Below are 16526 nucleotides of genomic sequence, written 5' to 3'. Positions count from 1 at the left end.
GAGGTTTCTGCCCAGCCCCCAAAATAGAACGAAGGCCGACATTTTATTTTTATTTTCGAATGAAGCAGCCGTTCGGGAGTTGTCCCGCTTTTCCCAATGGCCAGCACGTCCCTGCTTCCAAGGCTCCTATGAGTGCTGTACAGAAATGAGTGAGACCATCCACAACTAAAGACAGAGGGCAAAGGCTCCAGCCAGGGATCATTCTAAGCCCATTGTGAGGATTTTACACATGGTTTAACATGCTGCTGCTGGGCGAATTCCGTCCAATTTTGCACAGTTGCCTGCCATGTCTCTTCAGCTTTTGATGAAACTGCAGCCCTGCTGAGTAAAGCTGAGGGCCCTCTGTCAAATCATTGACATCTCTTGGATAATATTAATTACTTGTTAATTATTGTGATCCATCATCCATTTTCTGAAGAAGCAGTCCAAACATTTACACATTTTTCATTGCAGTAAAATACAGCGATGAAACAGATTTCACTCTTGCACTACTTTTTTATCCCTTTAACCTAGTTTCAAGCACAACTCTATCATTTCTGTGGGACTACAATTGATGGAGCGCTGTTCTCTATGCATGCGCCAAGCAAGCGTAAGGCCTGTGTCATGTTGACAGGTGTAAGTAAGCATTTGACTTCGATGTCACAATAAAAGTTAGGTTGACAAATAATGTTAGCTCAACACATAGCCTGACTCTCCAGGCTGCATGGCTAGGGGGGATTCCCCGGGGCAACTGTTGTTGTCTTATTATTATTATTTTGTATTGGAAATTACAAATTAGTTATGGGAATGTGTTATGCGGATTGATGTGTTATGTTATATTCTTTCTAACATTCATGTTTTATGTGTGTTATATATGGTTTGACAAGGGATAGTAGCAGTGGGCAAACTCCTTTTCCTCCTTTCATTTGGAGTTGGTTGGAGCCAAAGTAGGCTACTTTTTAAAAAAAGTTGCTGTTATGGCTCTTCCTTTAGAGCAGAAATCATTTCATAAGCTGGAGGAGACAGCAGGATGCTTTACGCTTCTCGGGGAGAAGACCATGGCAGGATAGAAAAAAGATGAAGCCGTGGGGGTGGTATATGCCCCCCAGATTGTCCACAGTCAATAAGGACAGTAAAGCCTCTATCATAGTCCAAGGTGAAGAGCAATCACCTCACCGCGGTGTAGTTTTCTAGGTATCACCTAGACTTTGTTATACATTTGTGATAGCTAGAAAACTACACCACGGTGAGGTGATACAGTAGCTCTTCACCTCATGATAGAGGCTTAAGCATTCTAGTTGGCCAATCTAGCTGCTATGGATAGCCTGCTGTGAGGTGCTGTGCACCTGAGAAGTGGGTGAGATTCGACAGTTCCTGGTGCCTACAGTATTTGATCTAAACATAAAACGGATAACCATTACCTGACATACTGTATGTGGTTTGTATGAAAGTCTAATGCAAGAAAAAGAAAAAACAGATGTCTCCTTCGCTACCTTTTCAACTCTCATCTGTAGGCTATTCTGGAAAAAAACATGTGCTATAAATGCAATGCTTATATCTGCGATACCATAGATTACATAATGCCAAAATGCATACCCTTTATGTCATCCTCATACAGATGACGGTAAATGAAGTCTAAGATTTCCTCCATACCAATGTCCTCATTAGGACCTGCATTAGTCATGTGCCCATCCATCCATTGCATCTTAGACCTCACGCAGTGAGAACAGAGTTACTAGAGAGACATTTTAGATTGTTTGCTCTTGAAAATAAGCAAATTAAAATAAATGCCACAATCCTAATGACAAAAAGAATTAGCAGAGTTTCACTGGACCAAATATATATTGCTGTGTGATATATTTGGTAATTTACTCTTACTGTAGCTGTAGCTGCTGCTGCTGCTGCTACTGCTGGGGTCTCGGTCTGGTGGTACTGAATACTGCAGCTAGACGTCCTGCCTGGTGGTACTGGCTGCTGCCTGGGTCCAGCCTGTGAGCAGCTGGTTGATGCTGAAACCCACTGTTGAAAGATGTGATGGACAGACCAGGGGCCTTGTCTGCCCCAAGTGTCTTTGCTTATAGGCTGATTCGAGCACAGCAGAGGGAGTAGGCCGAAGAGTGGATCCTCCAAATATCAGGAATATTAAAAAACCATCCACATCTTTTGGTTGCATGTCAACTTAGTTTATCGCAGGGTTGTTGAGTAGCACTTTGAATTAAAAGCGTATAAGTCTATTATATAGAATTATAGATAAAATAAGTTGGAGTGAGGTCAGGAGTGGACACCAAACGCATTTAGCTGCCACACAGGAAACAGGAAGTCCATATTATCAATATATTTAGAAAACTGTATTTTAAATGTGCCTTGTCCTGCCCTCTCACTAGAACAGTGTTAAGCAAGTGTACAATCACATGTGCTGTAGGTAACAGCCTATTCTATTTCATTCACACAATTCATATTCATGAGTCATCCGCCTAATTCATAATGAGTCTGGCTTTCAATTCATAACCTATTATACTTCATGACAATTAAATATTAAATGATTATACTAATCATTTCATTCATTTCCTTCACACATTTAGTAACAGCGCAGCTAATGCCTTCAGATAAAATATTAGGCACCACACACCACTTGCAGGGTTACAATTCCTCCACATAAAATTGTTTCCTCTGACAGTGCAAATACAACACACTTTTGCATGTCACTCTCTACAAACGTGTTAATTGTCACACCAAACAAAATAGTTTTTGAGTACACACATACAGTACAAAGATATGACAGCTACTGCCATCTGTCTGTTGAGGAAACTTGGAGAACTGCTAGCAATTGCTTTTCCTACCACTGAAATGAAATGAATCATTTCCACTTGTAATGTTAAACTAGAACCTCTACTTTTCAAGTTACTGATGTCCATGGCTATGTCTGTACAATGGGAATTAGTACAAACTTGTATGTATGTAATGTATTACATTTCCACCAGTTTTCTGTTTCTTTTGGAATAAATGGCAAAACACATGCTGTCTCAAAGAAGATTCATGAACTTCTGACTGAAAGAGGTGTCAGGAACGGCTAAATACTGTATGTAAGGCCTTTGCTTTTAAGCAAAACTGTATTGTTGAAGGTTATGCATGGTAGTGCAAAGCTAATAGGAAAACTGACCATCTTATCTAATTTGACAGCAATGATTAGGTGAGAATTACAATGTCCACATGTCAACTTTGTTGCACTACTAACTCTGACAAGTAACTGTTAAGCATGATCTAACCCTGGCTATTTTGGGAAAGTCTTTAAAATATATTGTACAATGAAATATAAATCAGGCACAAGTGTTAACGCACTGCTGGTTTCATTCAATTGCTTGTTATTCCAAAGTCTGTTACTGTACTGCATACAACACTGAGTACAGACATATGCAGATAGAGCAAATCACTGGCCACAGTGGCCAGGAGATTTGCCTGAAGTGGGTTCTTCACAAAAGCCTGTGCAATGTCAGTCAAGTGTTTGTAATGCATCTGTTCATGTCATTCTAACTGAGCATTCTATACTTCATAGCTTTGACAAAATAGCTTGAAAGCTTCCCTACATTTAGCAGAAGGTTGTTCATGCTCAGCTGTCAGTAACCTTTCATAGCATGTAAAGCTGATGTTCTGCTCAAAAACCCACAAACTGGAACAGCCTCATTTATCTTATATCTGTGGCAACACTTTCAGTACATGATATATCAATCTCATCTTAGTTGGTTATGTTGGTTTTATCATTTCCTTGATCAGGGATGGATGTGCGATGTCTTGTTACAGATTTCATTCAAATGTATGGCAACAGCTTTGCCAGCATCATTTATTGAATGTTTTGAATGGGCGATATACTCAAATCATCTGCATCATGACTTGCATTTGTTCTGGCAGACCTCATTGCTGAGTTGAGGCATAAACATGGTGTCAAGAAATGCAAGTTTATTGGGTTGTTCTGGCAATATCATCAACTGTATGCTGGAAATTGTATGAATATATTTATTATGGCACTCAGTTTACTCACACATTTGCACTCAACATGAAAATAAGCCCTTGAGATTTTTTTGTTTAGGCCTTTTGAAAGATATGTACAAATACAAACAATACATATATGTTCATGACACATGCATTCTTGTCAATAAAAAAACTTTCTGAAAATTGGTGTCAGTGCAGGAGAGAATCATTATTATATACGGTAATTATATTCGAATGTGCAGTTGGTGGCTTTTGAAAGGACCTGCAAAATATGTTTTAATGTTTTAATTCCATGATTCATACAGGCTATGCGTCTCAGTCTCAGATGTTCAGTAAATTTCTTCTGTTTTCCTGCTTTACAGACGTTCCCAAACTTCCCATACAGTTTATCCTCTCTAGCACAGTAGAATGAATATATCCTTGTGGTCTTGCAAAAATAGGACGTTGTTATCTTTGACCTGGCTGCAAATTATGTTATAAAACCTTTCCATTTTAATTCCATGATTCATACAGGCTGAGGATGGGTCTTAGTCTCAGATGTTCAGTCAATTTCTTCTGTTTTCCTGCTTTACAGACTCTCCCATACAGTTCATCCTCTCTAGCACAGTACAATGTGTGGTACTGCAAAAATAGCACCTTGTTATCTTTGAACATGCCTCACTGTACAGTGTACATGCTGTCTTTAAATGCCTGACAGAAGATTAACACATACAGGAATGGTTGGGAGGAAAACCGTTGATACAGTACAACTGTTGCCAAATAAGAGATAGTAACACATACGTCTAACATATAGCTTTTACTTACCCTGATCTTTTCAAAGCATTACCTGAATGCAGGTGTTTTTTCAGGTTACACACCTGTTTTTTCACGCCCTCTGAGAGACTCCCATTTCCCTTCAAGATCAAATTCACTGTGCTTTCAATTGCTTCCTCCTCTGTGTTGTCTTGGTGTAAGTACCGTACATGTACAGTGGAATGATTTGTGACACAACTGTGTGCAGATGATATGTTTGATAACCCTTTTGCAGCGTCAACTAGTATAGAGGATCTCTCCCTCACCAGGATATGCCTCTACTTCCATTGCTGTGTTTGTGTGGTGCATGTGATGACATTATTTTGAGTACACAACCCCCACCCCAGACATGGAGGGAAAGTTTTAATGTTGGTGTTTGACAAATCTGGGGAAAAGAGAGACAGTTGAGACAGAGAGCTATATTTTCATCCATGCCTTACCCCTTATTCCTAAATTGCTTTGCCTTTTTTTACTATTTTGAAAAATATTTTATAATACTTCAAATAGCTGATCTACATCGACACGTTGTGAGCTTGTAGATCAGCTATTTAAATATTTTAAAACATTTTTCAAAATAGTAGAAATTTACAAAAGAGTTCATGGATAATCAGGGTCGTGCAGAGAATGTTAGAGAGGCAGGGTCTGACATTTCTAAAAGGGCCTTTTGGTGAAAATATTGAAAATAGCAGACATCCAAGCTCACAGCGCGTTGCAGTGCGTTGTGAGCTTGGTGGTCGGCTATTTTCGGCAATTTTCGTACTTGATACCACACTAAACTATAACTAGTAAGACGCCTCAGGGCGACAAGCGACCTCATCCGTCACAATCAAGTGAATACTGGAAATGTGGCATATAACGGCATGAGTTTCTACACAGAGAGGGCAATTCTTTCAACATAAGATGCTGCATTCAAGTTCAGGAGAGTTTGGACAAGGCAATTCTCTTGAATGCTGCCTTCAGGTTTGGCATGGAAAGAGGGCATTTGCCTGTCTTTCACCACAGTGAAAATGGCATTCGTGGTCTGGAGAGGGCACTTTTTACAGACGGGTAAAAGGGCGGGGGCTCAAGACCCCTTTTATATCTATGTGTGCTTGTGCCTGGGGATAAGGGTTAAGGCATGGACGAAAATAGAGCCCAAAGTCTCTCCAGACTGGGCGGCGGGCGTGTGGAGGGCATCAGAGCCTTAGGGCCCTGGAGAAGCAAGGGAGGTGACCAGCTCAGCATCCCAGGACGTTGTGTTGGGTGACTGGGTAACTGGGGACAGTTTAACGCCTCAGGTGTGTTGTATCCCTGTGTAGCATCACAGGATATTCCTGGCTAGGGGAGACCTCCCAGCATGCCGTGTTAAATGTTGGTTATTATTTAATTGTCTGTCAATTAAGTTGTTGTATATGGGAATACCCTGAGAGGATGAAATTATGTGTCATGTGTGTCGTGTGTTACCATTTATTGTCTCCGCCAGAGACTATGTTTTGCACCCTGGCTGTCCGTGTGTGTGTGTGTGTCCGTGTTTGTGTCGTCCGTGTGTGTGCGCGTGTCTATCTTTGACCAGCTAATCTCCGGCACTGTTGGCCCGATGGCAGCAAAACTGTGCACACACACTCCCTGGATGCCAGAGCAGATTCTTTGCAAAACACTCCTACAGATTTTGTCCAAACATCATGCAAATCAATAAACAGTATCTCTATAGTCATTAAACCAAACCTGTCTTTCAGATTTGCTTCCAAGATTGGCTTCGAAAGTTTGTTTTCCTCAAAATGCCTCAAATCATGAACACAGCATGCGATTGCCGTGAAACGTTACACGCCCATTTGCCACCAGGCCAAGGAAGAAATGTCACCCTAAATTTTTCAAATCGGCCTTATGGTTGCGCTATAACAAGCCGATTCCCGTGTTTACCTATAACTGGACCGATCTGCGTGAAACTTTGCACCTGTACTCTTCCCTGTACAGATTGGCCACATTTTTCTCTGCCTTTTATAGTGCCATCATGCAGGAGGCCGATTTTTGCTAAACATTTCTTTTGATATTAATCCTGCAGATTTTGTCAAATCGGTACATATTATCTCTACAGTCATGTGATCAAGATGGATCTGTCCGATCTTTCATATTCCATCCTTATTGGCGAATTTTGAACTTTGCTGGCCCACAATAACCTACCTGACCTGGCGGAGATCTGTGCTCCGATGTGCACTTTTTCTAGTGTTATATACAGTATCTTTACAACACAGGGGGCAGGGGTGGTTACAGGAGCATACTCCTCCCATCTGAGCAAGTGTGGAGTTGGTTTGTTTCTATGCAGTGTTACCAATAAATATGTTATTTTCAAGGGGTTTATGATTTGTTTAAGCTGACTTGACAGAGCTCTTTATAGAATTCACTTATAATTCAGAGCAGAACTTTGCAAAGCCAATTACCGTCCATGAGGGTGGTTCTAAAGAATCAATCCCATGTGTCCCGCAGGTCAATTCCTCATCATTTCATTAGCTCTTTGAGAGGAGAATTCTACTTGTGTGCCTTGAAAAATGGTTAGAAATGATTGACCAAGAGGGATCTGTAGAAGATTATGACACAGAGACATAAAGTTTCAAATGCAGAAAAGCATTTGCATATTACTCTGGGATATGATACTGCATGTTCTGAGTTTGTTCAGCAAAGTGACCCCCTTGTCACCCTGAAGCCCCCTTCAACTGTGCTAATGAAATAATTAAGCTTTAGTTTATGAATATCACATTATATTCTCCCAATTGGGCTGAATTTAACATGGTCATCACTGCACGAATGGCCACAACTTGGTTTGAATTTGATATTGATATATACTGTAGATAAATTTGGGTATCTACAATTTTTGAGAAAAAAGGAGCAACAATGTATGAACTAGATGGAGTTGAATTTGATATTGATATATACTGTAGATAAATTTGGGTATCTACAATTTTTGAGAAAAAAGGAGCAACAATGTATGAACTAGATGGAGTTGTGACAGGAAAACAAGAGATACTGAGTTATATTTCCTCCTATCATGGGACAGGGGAAGGTTTGGTGAGCTGTGGCACTAATAACTCAGGGTAATTGAATGATAAATTATGAGAATTTCTCCTTCTGAACTTTGGTTTTCAGACTCCATATTCTGAGTTTTCACACCTGGCCCCCAAATCTCAGAATTAATTGGCTTGGGAGGGGGTACAACATAACCATCCAAGAAACAGCATGCAGCCACAAGAAGGGCATCCGTCAGTAGCATTAACAAGAAAAGCAAACTAAGCTACAATAATAAGCTGATGTTAAGTATGAAATATGTCAGCTACTGAAAAGCAAGCTGTGCTTTCAAAGAATAAGGTAACTATCATATAGCACTGAGGACAGATGAGTGATGTGTGCAAATGTTTGAAGTGCACAAACACTGTGTGTTTGTGCACTTCAAACATTTGCACACAACATATGTACAGTATAAGCCTAATACACATACTACATGAAGGCTTGTCCACTAAAAGAGAGAAACTGCATTTTTTTGCTTCCATTGTGGATGGCGGGCACCCAAATGAGTGACATGTTACTCTTCGACTGATCCCTCAGCAGATTCTGCTAACAGCTGAATCTGTCAACATCATGTAATGTTGTTAGTATGAATGAACGAACACAGAAGCACCCGGGAGGAAGTGGACTAAGAAAGGAGAGGAGCAAAACCGAGCTCCTGTTTCTACACTAAAAAGGAGGTGGTGCCTGAAATGGTTTTATATAAAAGAAGCAAGCAATTTTTGCATTAAATAATTACAAGACATTTAGTTTGTTTATGATTGGCGAGGGGAGTCTTTCTGTAATTCTCTTATCAAATACTAACATTGGAGGGAGGGAGGGTTTCAGGGATCTTTTCTTTTTTTAATTAATTGAATGTGTGTCGTTTAGAGTATGCAATGACCTAATAAAATGTACCCCTTTATGTCCCGGTTTACATTCACCAAAAGGCCAATGGCCCACAGGAAGTTGGCAGCCGTGAGCAGGGGTTTAATCACAGAGCCAAAACAAAGACCCTGATGAATTGTTGCCCATAGAAATATAGGCTCAGTCGACATTTGCCGCTTTATCTAGCAGCTATTGGCTGTGATGAGCCCAGGACCTGCATGTGGGAGCACACCAGTCTATCCCAGAGGATAGGAGCTACCCTAAAGCAGAAATTCACTTACACTGACCTCTCGGAAATAATGCATTTCACACAACATTTGCATTAATTAGAGTTGTTTTTGCTGTTTAAAGGAGAATTATGGTGAAAAACTAATGTCTGTTTTTCACCGAAATTCTCCTTTAAGTTTAAAGGGTTACAGTATGCTCATTGTGTGTGTGTGTGTGTGTGTGTGTGTGTGTGTGTGTGTGTGTGCGTGCGTGCGTGCGTGCGTGCGTGCGTGCGTGCGTGCGTGCGTGTGTGCGCGCGTGCGTGCGTGTGCGTGTGTGTGTGCATGCATTCATGTGCGCACGCTGTGTGTGTGTTTGTGTGTGTGCACAATGTGTGTGTGTGTGTGTGTGTGTGTGTGTGTGTGTGTGTGTGTGCGTGTGCGTGTGTGCGCGTGTGCGTGCGTGTGTGTGTGTGTGTGTGTGTGTGTGTGTTCATTTACATATTTCTATATGAGCCTGATACTGTTATCCAGTATCCAGTGTTTCTAATGCAGCAGTGTCTCTACATGTTCTGTATATTTCTATATCTCACTGGGAAATCAAACCGGGTCTGATCAAGCTTATACTTTCAAATGTTCAACATTCTGTAATCGTAAAAATCATGACAGCTTTATGTTCTTTTTGGCGTACCCCATCCTTGTATGAATATTATGCATTGATGGCAGGTGGCACTAAAATTCAGCCATTCTTTGCCTTATTGATGGTAAAATGGGAACAGCTACATTTGATAATGAGTTTTCTGAACCAAACAGAAAACATGCAGGTCAGCAATCCATGGATGTCATAACACAGCAAATATATAAATAATCACTCAAAATTGTTGCCTGGAGAAATGAGTAGTGCATTGAAACTCCCACTAGCATGTTAATATATATTTCCAGCCAATACTGAGGACATCTTATGCCATGACACCATAGCAGTACTACTGGTCTGATTATTCAATATTCTCTTCTAATATGAAAAGCCAAAGAAATATGTATCAATTTCGCACATCATTAAAATGCCAGCATATGATGAAGCTTCTTAAAATTCAAAGGGAACTAGAAACAGTGCTCCACTGAGCACGGGTCTCCGCCAGGTTAAGTAGGTTATTGTGGCCTCTTGGTGGCACTAAAAAGGGGTGCTGTGTCTTCTTGGGCCTTTCATGGCAATCGGACGCTGCATGCATAATTTAAGGCATTTTGTTGTGTTTTGCAAAAGTTGACCTGCTGGTGGCGCTATAACAGGCCAATGTGAAAAGAGTGGCATTTGTTCCTTGACCTAGTGGGAATTTGCGTTCACGGAAATCACAGGCTGCATTCATGATTTGAAGCATTTTGTTCAAAACGGACAAATCTTGCAAACTTTGGAAGACAATTTTAGCCAATCATGATGGAATATGGAAAATTGGACAGATTCATGTTGATCACATGATTGTAGAGATACTGTCTACTGATTTGCATGATTTTTTGACAAAATCTAGTACTGTCCATTAGTGTCCAAAAATGGGTTTAGCAAAAATCGGCCTCATGGTGGCACTAGAACAGGCCCATGTGAAAAATGTGGGGCAGAGGTTCTGAATTGGCATCCAGGGAGTGTGTGTGCACAGTTAGGCTCAACGGTGCCAGAGATTAGCTGGTAACAGACACACGGAAGGACAGACGGATGGACACACAGGGGGTAAAACATAAATTCGGCCTGGCGGAGACAACTACTGTAAACGTATGTGCTGCAGACATTTAGGGAAATCCAAGAGGTGAAAATGTATATAAAGGCTGGCCAATGACTGCTGTACTCTATTACATCATAATTAATACAGTAGCAGAATGTTAAGATGGTTTCTACATTAGAAATAGTAAGTAAACAAGGTGATGTCTTTCTACACAATATAAAATGTGTAAAATGTGTATTTTTTGGGCATAATGGGTGCATGACAAAATTTACTTTTAGAGGAAATCGCTAACAGTTTGGAGTTATAATAATTATTACTGTACATAATCTTTTGTCTTAAACTTTACAGACCCAGTATATTTTAAAGGGCACAGATTATCCTCATGCAATTGATCTAGTGGTGAATTCCAAAATAATCTAGTCTATTCTGGATCAATCAGTAATGAGGCAAGAGGAGACTGAGACAATATTCTAGGAGGTGATGGATATGCTTTAATGTACATGAGGATCATGTACATCATGTATCATGGGGAGAAGTACAATAACACTAGGTCGGTGATATCAAGGGTCATACCATAGGTATACTCTAGCTGCTACAAGTTCAAGCTGAAGCTGAACCATAACAAGAGGCTGTAAAAAACAATAGCCATCAGGCCTATCAGAGTAATCTTGGCTCCTATAAGCTACACAATATTATGTCATATAATATTGGTATTATAAATTAAGTGAAGGCTAGATATAAAGGTTATATAACCATGATATCGATAATATAATTATACAACGATTCTTCCTCACTCTCCTTAGCTCTATTCATTCTGATATGGACAACATTTAAGATGTCCTAGTTATGCAGATTGAAAATGTTTTGTGTTGGGGCTCACGTCCATGATAGCCCAGAGCAGCTGGTGTTCTCACAGACCACTGCATGGAAAATGGCCTGATTTCAGGATTTAGCTGTCCATGGTGGATTTTTCACTCTGGGCTTGGAGGGGCCAAATTAACTTTGTTATGGGCAAGATTAAGAAAAAGATTTCAGGCCTAAAGTTTTGTTCATGTATACATGTATATACTGTTCTCAGTCATTGCTACTTTACAATAGTGGATTCTCTGAATATTTGTATAGGGACAAACCTTAACATCCAAACATCCAAATATTTTAGTCTTGCATGTCTAAATTGAACACCAAACTCATTTTTATCAGTTATTATATAAATAGTCAGAAAGTCTCCACATTTTGATTTGAATACCACTTTCTATTGTTTGCTACTGTACCTAAACCTTATACTGCTGTTCAGTAAAAAATACATGAAAATACAATGAAAATGTTGGCTAAACGGATGGTGTCTAGTAGTCTATCATCGTCCATACAAATTGTATGAAGTTTTATAATTAATTCAATACAGATTTATAATAAATATCACGCTACCTTCTCACCAAAAGTTTTCAAACTTGAATTGTTGATAAACACACAACTGATGCTAGAATTTCATGGCTCATCAGTACCCTCAGTAGCTCCTTTGCTTATGTTTGCATAACTACACATCCTGGTCATGCACAGTTTCTCCTCCTGACCATCTGTTCCTCACTGCCAATCTTCCAAGTGTGCCAGCTCATGCTACTACTTCCTGTCCCCAGTGAGTCAATCATTGTATTGATATTATCCACTCCAGCCATAAGGGTCCCCCTCTCTGTCTCTCTCTCTGTCTGTCTGTCTCTCTCTCTCCCTGTATGTCTGTCTCTCACCCCCAAATTCTGCACACCCACCATTCTCTCACTCTCACTCACTCTCACTCTCACTCTCACTCTCACTCTCACTCGCTCTCGAACTCGCACTCGCACAGTACGCACGGCACGCACGCATATTACAATCATGTCATAGCCAAATACTGTAGATTGCATTACGTGCGTGCAACACTCCCATCTCCAATGTCAGCCACATGTAGGCTAATTCTGAACAGATTTGTGTTATTCAAAGCTCTGTGGAATATGCAAAGTGTGATTGTTAATTCCTTGTGCCAGTTAAGTTTGTAAGGCATTCAATCAAAGGTTGCATTTGAAATGTGTCTGGTTTTTGAACACAGCTATATCTGAAAGGTGTCAGACCATTAGGAATGAGATCTCAGAACTGTGGCACATATGATGAACAGATGTAAGATGAACACACGTATGAACACAGCTATATCTGAAAAGTGTAACACCTCAGACCTGTGCGTGTATGTGTGACAAAAGACAGACTGATCTCTCAACACATGCACACGCATGATTTATCATTGTTACATTCTATAGATGTACTAATCAAATGACCCAAAACATGTGATTTTCAAATCCAGCATGTCTGTTCAACATCTGTATCTGTGATCTCAAGTGGGGGTGAACTACTCCTTTAAGACTCTTGTGATTTGGGGGTTTAGGATATGTTGTCAGCTGATTAAAATATATTTTGGTGTTTATCGAGGACTTGTGCCAACATCTGCTTGACTGCAATTGGTGTTGTGATTGGATAGTTAGTATTCATTATATTCTCACTATTCTCATCTCCGTGGAGAAGAGCCTGCAATTTTAATGCGGAGCATGTCTATAAACTATAGGGCGGGACTTCCGTTCTATACTTCCCCCGGCCGGAATCTCTCTTTTTCAACAACAAGAACTTCCTTGAGCAGTATACACTTCCAGTTAGGCAATTGTAGTAGCAGGTCTCACCCAGCGTGGGCAGAACGACTTTCTGTCAGAATAGGGTCGGAGCAGATGCATGAGCCATAGTTTTTGTGAGGTTAAGGTTAGGGCTGGGTTACTGTAAAAGCCCAAGAAAGAAGTTGAATGCAAGGAAAAACTCGGCCATGCCACGTGGTGTGACCAAGTATTCAGAAAGCGCTGACGGCAAACTTCTCCCTGTGCGGATGCAGGTGAAGAACTAACAGCAATTCAACAATAACAAAATAGAGTCCGCACACCGGTTAATGAAAAGGCTCCGCTTATTACGTGCGTAAGCAGACCATGCAAGTATTGTAATCAGCTGGGTATGGGGGTCCGCTCATTGTTCCGAGGGTCCGTTGGTCTGAGTAGGATAACATTCACCAGGTTAGTTAGTAGTTACTCACCAGCGTCAGCAGGTTAGCTACTCACCAGCGTCGGCAGGTTAGCATTTCACCAGTTAGCATTCACCAGTGTTAGTTTTACCGAGGTTAGGATTAGGGTTAAGGTTAGATTTAGGCCGTCGGCACACCGACCCGTCGGTATATTGACGTGGACCCCTGGGTATGCAGATGTCCCCCTTTTTTGATGACCATAGCTGAAATGCCTGGGATTCTGGAAATGTATGTATGTATGTACCTGTAGTATGTATGCAGATGTCCCCCTTTTTTGAAGACCGTAGCCCTGAAATGGCTGGGATTCTGGGAATGTATGTATGTACTATATGTCGGTGTCTCATCATTAACAGCCAATGACGGACCAGCATTCCTGGTGATGCCACTGGTGATGTCAGCAGAGTTTGGTATATCAGAGTTTGGTATACAGTAAGAGCGTTCTTGGTAATGTCTTCATTAATATCCAATGAGGCCAGCAGCGCACACCTCATGGCGCGCTCTGCTTGCGCACAAGTAGGTCATGTGTGGCCTGCTTGTACGTGAGGCGCAAGTTGGCACCTCCACAGAGTGCAATTCTAGTTTATTTGTTGATGTCAACGTTTCCACACACTTAACATGTAGGCTACCCTGAAGGGTCGATTGTCGATATCCGATTAGTAATTCACAAAAATGACAGCTGTCATTGACAGATCTGAAAACTATTAGAGAATTGAGGTCGTTGGCCAACTTGGCCAGCTGTCAGTGTGATTATATGGTGATTGCAGTTTGTTCTGAGTATGCTATGCTAATCAGAGCCATGGAGAACATCCTTTTTTTTTAGGTTATTCCAATGTTGCATTATGTATAAGAAATGTATAATTAATCCATAGATGAAACTTTCACCAAGGAAACATGATGACTGAGGTACAGTACATGCAATTATGAGCTAAGCTCGCATCAAACCAAAATAAACTGCTATAAATAAGTGATGATAAGTTGAAAACATGCATAAATACACAAATGAAAATCCAGATTTTTATTACATAAGTTGTCTAACAATTCTTTTTTTTTGTGTCAACAGAGTTATCTCACAGGCCTTGTGCTGATGATTTAAATACTTATACACTAAGAGTGAACAGCAGCCATACCGGAAATGTTGGTTCTTTAAGTCTCCACAATGCATTGTGTTGTAATTTCAGTGTTTCCGGCCTGCTAATGTGTTTTGCTTTGGAGTTCAGACAGTCATGCCATATCCATCAGAAAACTAGGCCACTGCACCTCCTCTAAGTTGTCCATGTTCTCATTGGTAAGGACAAAACTGCCTGGACACCCATGCTAGACCCCAGAGAACAAAGTGGCAGCTTGCCTCGTACCTCACATATAGCCTACCCGCTAGTCTCGCGTGGCCACTGGCCAGACTACCATTCCACAATCTCTGAAATCAAGCATTTGAAAATTGTGGGAGGCAACAGTCTCGCTCGCTATAATACCGTACATTGCCAATGAGCAAATGGAAGAACAGGAAATACCATTAAATTAAAAGTAAACCAGCATGTATTCTTTCATGTATTTTCACCATGGTTATGCTTTGTAACTAACTTAAACTAGCTTTAACTAAATTCTTACAGTGGCAGCCAGCCAGGATGTCATTGTGCTGCACTTCAGGGGTAATGTGTGCCCGCCAGTTGTCTGAACGGCTCTCCTTTTACCTCAGTAATCTACTTTGAATTTCACTTTATTCACTTACACAAAGACATCAGTTTTAGAGGTGAGTTAGCCTTTTTAGCTAATGACTAATTCACCTCTATTCTATTAGTAGGGTGCACTACCTGCTGTTTTTCAAACCGAGCTGCTAATTTTAGCTGACACCTGAGTCCCTGTACATGTAAAACAAGGTGAAACAAAAAGGCATCGTTTAACACCTTTCAATGACACAGCACATACATTATGGATGAATGTCAATGTGTAGATCATAACAGATTTCTTTATTCATAATTCTTCACTTACATAGTCACTAATATTATAGTCTGTAATGGCTCACATTTTCAATAATTATTCAGAATTAACCATTAAAGCCCTATTAAAATTACATAAATAAATAGCTGAACTACAAGCTCACAAAATGTCACAATTTGACTTGAGTTTGTTTCTTTTGCCAAGAAATAAATCGTTACATTCTTACGTCAAACTTCCAAGTCCAAATAGTTCATCGTTACCTGAAAGATTGGGATGAATTCAACATAAAAGTGGTATAGGCTATTCAAGCATTCATTTTCAATGTAGCCAAGATACAAACACAACAATCACTGATATATACATTCATATACAACAATATATGAATGAAAACAAATGAATCAGAACACAGAAAATCCTCAAAAATGAAAACAAAACTAACATATTCAAATTAAAAAATATTCTAAGAACTAAAACAGATAAACAAATAGGCCTACATAAGTAAAGCAGTTACATTATTGAACAAAATTGTTGGAAACCATTGCCCTGGATTGACCAAGGAAGGCAGTGATCTGATTTAATGTAGCCAAGATACAAACACAACAATCACTGATATATACATTCATATACAACAATATATGAATGAAAACAAATGAATCAGAACACAGAAAATCCTCAAAAATGAAAACAAAACTAACATATTCAAATTAAAAAATATTCTAAGAACTAAAACAGATAAACAAATAGGCCTACATAAGTAAAGCAGTTACATTATTGAACAAAATTGTTGGAAACCATTGCCCTGGATTGACCAAGGAAGGCAGTGATCTGATTTTCAAGGACTTCTGGAGCACTCATTCCAAGCAGACGGAGCACTGACAGAGAATGCTGCCTTGCCTAGTTCTGTATATGAGCAAACAAATTAGAGGG

Source organism: Nannobrachium achirus (assembly GCF_963921795.1).
Source record: "Nannobrachium achirus genome assembly, chromosome: 8".
Lineage (NCBI taxonomy): Eukaryota > Metazoa > Chordata > Actinopteri > Myctophiformes > Myctophidae > Nannobrachium > Nannobrachium achirus.
The sequence above is the reverse complement of the archived record's forward strand: the minus strand, read 5'-3'. Positions refer to the sequence as shown.